We start from the raw sequence: 5,924 nt of genomic DNA on the forward strand, positions 1-5,924 counted from the left end.
TTTTTTTTGCGGTACGCGGGCCTCTCACCGCTGTGGTCTCTCCCGTTGCAGAGCACAGGCTCCGAACGCTCAGGCCCAGCGGCCATGGCTCACGGGCCCAGCCGCTCTGCGGCATGTGGGATCTTCCCGGACCGGGGCACGAACCCGCGTCCCCTGCATCGGCAGGCGGACTCTCAACCACTGCGCCACCAGGGAAGCCCTTGTCATTAATTTTTGAAACCCTCATTCCATTTCCCCAAAGAATGCTAAATAACCCAAAGAAATATAATGCATCTTAGCAGTTGGAGGCATAGGTCTTTAGAATTTATATTTCCTGATACTTCTTTTTTTTTTTTCCCTACAGTCCTTCTCATTTCTAACAGTTTCTACTTAGAGCAAAAAGTATTAATATAGACAATATAGGTCAAAGCCCAAGTTTTTATGTCAACCTCTTTGTGGGAGAGATCACAGAAGGGTTAGAACCATAAAGGAAGAGAGTAGAAAGTAAGTAAAATGTACTTGAACAAATCTCCTTGACTTTTAAGTTTTAGACCTGGGGTTAAAACCTTTGGTCAAATGGGAAAAAAATGGGACTGGCTAAGCTCTCAGTTTCCTCCCCTCTCCTCGTGTGGGAGGAGGGCTGGAAGGTGCTGACTCTTGGCTCCCAGGCTGGGCTACTTGGTGACTGTTGGGTTGTGCGCTGATTGCTTATTTCTCTTCTTGACGCTGCAGCTACTTACTGCCTGTTAAAGGAAATCACTTGAAAGTGTTCAGTATAGCATTTTGTCTTTGACTATAGAACCGATTTGTTAAAGCTGGAAAAATACTGTGTGGATATAAAGTGAAAGAGTTTATAATGAACAGATTCTCAGAATGGCCAAGAGGGGAAGAATTGCTTGAAAAGAGGAACTGCATTAATTGTTAGTTAACTAGAATGTAATCTTCAAGATATTTAATAATAAATTAGCTTTTTAGCTTGGAAGTAACTGAAACCAATGTAGCACAAAAAAAGAAAGTAATTTGAAATGCCAGAAAAGGAAAAGGAACAGCAAAGGATGAAGAGCAACCTCTTAAAGATATAGATGGTAATGATAGTAGCCCAGAAATGGAAAGAGGATGGGTTCTGGGGCCAGAAAATCTGGATCTGGAATTCAGAGCTGCCCACAGCAGCTGCGTGACTTGGGGAAAAAGAACCTCACCCAATGCAGCTCATTAATGGAGGCATCTGTCTTGTTGGGTTGTTGTGAGAACTGGGAGGTTGTAGATAGGGCAGGAACACAAGGAGTGGGGTATATTATTAGTGTCACTATAGCCTCTGTCCCGAGAGGCGATTGCCACAAGGAGAAGAAGGTGAAATCCTAAGGAAGTGACTATAATATATATGACTTGAGTCATCTTCTCACGATGCTTGAATACCTCAAACCTTTCTACTTAGGCAGTGTTTTTATTGTTTAATTTTTTTTTGCATGTTTTATATATATGTTTTACTCTTTTTTTTACATCTTTATTGGAGTATAATTGCTTTACAATGGTGTGTTAGTTTCTGCTTTATAACAAAGTGAATCAGTTATACATACACATATGTTCCCATATCTCTTCCCTCTTGTGTCTCCCTCCCTCCCACCCTCCCTATCCCACCCCTCCAGGTGGTCACAAAGCACTGAGCTAATCTCCCTGTGCTATATTGTTTAATTTTTTTAAAAAATATATCATTCTTCTAAAGAAGTAATCAAAGAGGTTATGTCTCCCTCCATCTACCCCATCACAGCTGAACTCCACTCCTTGAAGGTGTTCACTCTTTTTCTTTAATTGAAGTACAGTGTTGATGTACCATATGTTACAGGTGTACAATGTAATTATTCACAATTTTTCAACATTATACTCCATTTATAGTTATTGTGAAATATTGGCTATATTCCCCATATTGTACAATATATCCTTATAACTTATTTTATACCTAATAGCTTGTACCTCTGAAGATGTTCACTCTTAACAGTCGGTTTTAATTATCCAAGTCTTTTTTCTATACATTAATTATTGTTATATTTTTAATCTATATTAGTTATTATAAATTTATATTTAAGAGAATATTTAAAGCTGAAATCCATATCATCGATCTGAGACACACGTTTTTTGATTTACTCGTTAGCATCTCTGAAATTGGGGGTATCTTACAATTGATGACATCTATTAATGGCCACAAGCAATTTTTTCACATTTTAGTGTCTGTTATATCAGGATGTATTTTGAAATCTAGGGTATCTTAGAACTGGTGAAAGATGGTAACTTTTAAATGGCTGCACAGACTCTGTTTCATGGATGTACAGGCATACCTTGGAGATATTATGGGTTCAGTTCCAGACCACCACAATAAAGTGAATATTGCAATAAAGCAAGTCACCCAAATTTTTGGGTTTCCCAGGGCATATAAAAGTTAAATTTACACTGTACAATGTTTATGTCTGTTAAGTGTGCAATAGCATTATGTCTAAAAAAATATACATGACAGTAAAAAATACTGTATTGCTAAAAAATGCTAACCATCACCTGAGGTTTCAGCAAGTCATCTTTTTGTTGGTGGAGGGTCTTGCCTCGCTGTTGGTAGCTGCTGACTGATCAGGGAGGTGATTGCTGGGGATGGGGGTGACTGTGGTAATTTCTTAAAACAGCCAACAGTGAAGTTTGCACCTCAATTGATTCTGCCTTGACAAACGATTTCTCTGTGGTATGTAATGCTGTTTAATAGCATTTTCCCTAGAGTAGAGCTTCCTTCAGAATTCAAGTCAGTCCTCTCAACCCCTGCTACTGCTTTCTTAATTAGTTTTATGTAATATTCTAAATCCTTTGTTTCAACAGTTAAGTTTACTGTCTCATATAGGTGGGGTTTCTGGCACCCTACAACAATTACAATAGTAACATCAAAGATCACTAATACCATAACAAATATAGTAATAGTGGTAAAGTTTGAAATATTATGAGAATTTCCAAAATGTGACACAGACAGGCAGTGAGCGAATGTGGTTGGAAATATGGTGCAATAGACTTGCTTGATGCAAGGCGGCCACAAGCCTTCAATTTGTTAAAAAAAATTAAAAAAACACACAGTAAAGCGAAGCACAGTAGAACAAGGTATGCCTGTACCATGGTTTATTTAATCACCTCCAGCACTGGACATTTGGGCTGTCTGTCTCCCCCAACCCCTGCCCTTCCCCAGTCTTGATTTTCCTATTATAAACAATGCTGCAGTGAACCTTCACATATGTATCTTATATATAGCTGTGGAAGTGTCTTGATAAGAAAATTCCTACAAATGAAAATACTATACTATATTACTCTCCAAAAAATACAGGACAGATTTACACTCACATTGACAGTGTTTGAAATGCCTTTTCCTCATACCCTTTTACCACTAGATCTTCTCAGCCTTTAAAATTGTTATCATATGGGTAAGAAGGGTATCTTATATGCGTCTCCCTATTTCTAGGGAATTGGAGCATCTTTTCCTTGTTTATAGATGATTTGTATTCCTTTGTCAGTGAATTCTATCCTTTGCCCATTTCTTCGGTTGGACTTTGTGTCTTTTTCTTGCTGATTTGTAGGATCGTTGTGCATATTCTGTCCACAACCCCAACATTTGGCTTTTTGGAAACTTCTTTCTGAAAGGTTCTGCATATATTTTCGTTTTGTTCTGTCCCTGTCCTGATGCTGTGATATTAAGTATTTACTGAATGAAAATCTGATGAGCTAGTTGCCTTTGCAAATCAAATCTGACAAGTTTTTAAAAGAATATTCAAGTTATTTTGGTGTTAGAAATGAATTTTAGAATATTGCATCAATTATTTTTAACTGAGGCTTTACAAAACAAAATTTTAAATGTAAATTCAAACAAATCCATGTGAACAAGTATATACTGTCTAATTTTTTAGGAAAGTATGGGGTACGAGGAAATAGTCGTACCACATGCCAAATTAAAAAAAAAAAAAGCTTAGTATCTTTGCTGCACTCTTTCTAGCTTATATATGCACAGTACTGGTGATGAATTTTCCAAAAAGAATCACTAGTCTACAGTCAGCCAAATCCTCAAAAATCAGTGATTTTCAGTCTTTTCTTTTTTTAGAAAAAGGTAGTCTTTTGTCAACTGAATTATTATTTTAACTTCCAATATATGTAAATTCATTAACATCAAAGATGCTGGAGCTACCGGTAGGGAGAACAACTAGTTAGCCTCTCGAGGTATCTGTGAAAGACCCCAGGGTTCCAGGAAACACATATTGAAAAACACTATTCTGTTTCTGTTGGAGTATAGGAAGTAGTTAGACATCCCCGAAGGAGTATTTCTTTTATACTCCTGAAATTATGGGCCTTGAACTAGACTTAGGGATACTCTACCCTGAATCCAGGGAGAAGCCCACGGCAAAGTTAAGCAGTTTTTCCAGAGGCCCTGTGATTAGCTGGCCTTTCCTTGATTGGTACCTGATGTTCTGGTCATATCTACACCAAACCGTCTCCCGTTGAGCATGTTTCTGCCCGAGTATAGCAAGCAAGAAGACCCAGAGCAGAGGGGTTAGCATATGGACTCTGGAGCCAGGTTGCCTGGGTGGGAATCCTGGTTTGGCAACTTTCTATCTACACAGCCTTGTTCCTCTGTCTCTCTGTGCCTTAGTTTCCTCGCAAGAAACTAATATCACCTGCCTCACAGGGTTGTTGTAAGAATCAGTTAATACATGAACACTTAGCATAGCGCTTGACACGTAGTAAGCATTTAGAAGGTTGTAGCACCTAATGCTACTACTGCCGGGTGAGTCAGATCAAATGCATTTTCAAATGTAACTGAAATCTAAGGTTCTTATGAAAAACACACTTACTTAATAGCATCTGAACATGAATTAAGAAATTAAGGATAGACGAATGCAGAAATAATTGTCCTCATATAAAACTTTCTCTTCTAGACCACTGCTTCATAAACATTAATGGGCCTGTTAATTACCTGGTGATGTTATTAAAAAAAAAAAAGATACTGGTTTCTAGGTGGAGGTGGGTGGGCAGGATTCTGCATTCTTAAGTCCCAATGCAATGCTGCTGCTGGTCTTCAGACCACACTAGCAAGGTTCTAGAGACACGTAGCAGCATTCAGCCGGATTTTGTTAAAACCGACTTTAATGCCGTTATTAATTTTTCGTAGAGGAAGCAGAGAACGTGTGAACTTTAAAACTGATTTGCTCATTCTGCCATTGAGCCTTTTAAATGTTGCTCTTCAGGAATACATGATAGTTGAGAAAGGACCATATTGTCTATTTGTTAATAAAAGCACTGGATGAATTCCAGCCTGTCAGGCACTGAACCTTCCAGTTTCCCGAGGAGTGCAGCACTGCTTTGGGGAACAATTAGTTACTGATGGAAACAGTGCTGGAGGAATTTAAGTAATAAATCGCAGTGCTTGTCATCAGCTTTGAGCATTAAAGTGCAGTATAAAGTAAAGCTTTGGCTCCCAAACAGGCTTTCACACTTCTGGTCCAATAGGTTATGGGCACTAATTCTCACTAAGGCAGCAACTGCGTCTGAGAATACTGGTAGTTGGAGGAGGTAGGAGTGGCTCCTGAAATAGTGTTCTCTGAAGTTAGATGGCAACTTGCAGATTGGTACCAGGTGCAGACTGGTACCACATGCAGGGTGAGTGAGTGGAGGCTGATGGATTGTGTCAGGGTAACTTTACATGAGAAGAATTGCCTAGTTGTACCATGCAGTACCTTTCTGGAGCTGCTTGGGGCTCCCATTTCAATCCTCAGCTAAAGTCTGGGAGGCCAGACACCAGGCATTAGGAGGTTTCAGATGGTTGAGGGCGGCCCGGCAGTGAGTTTGCTGAAGTGGTCGTGTCCTGACATCCTCCCCCTCCTCAGCCTCTGGAGTTTCTCTGTGTGTGTGTGTGTGTGTGTGTGTGTGTGTGT

At 39.4% G+C, this 5,924-nt stretch overlaps 1 protein-coding gene across 6 annotated transcripts in view; it reads left to right on the top strand.

Annotated features, from left to right (window-relative positions):
• The window catches only part of LTBP1 (latent transforming growth factor beta binding protein 1), a 417,473-nt gene that overhangs the window by 387,559 nt on the left and 23,990 nt on the right, over window positions 1-5,924 (top strand). The gene's annotated exons all lie outside the window — the stretch shown is intronic.

The sequence above is a fragment of the Neophocaena asiaeorientalis genome, unplaced genomic scaffold, assembly GCF_003031525.2.
Source record: "Neophocaena asiaeorientalis asiaeorientalis breed wild unplaced genomic scaffold, Neophocaena_asiaeorientalis_V1.1 scaffold18, whole genome shotgun sequence".
NCBI classification, from domain to species: domain Eukaryota; kingdom Metazoa; phylum Chordata; class Mammalia; order Artiodactyla; family Phocoenidae; genus Neophocaena; species Neophocaena asiaeorientalis.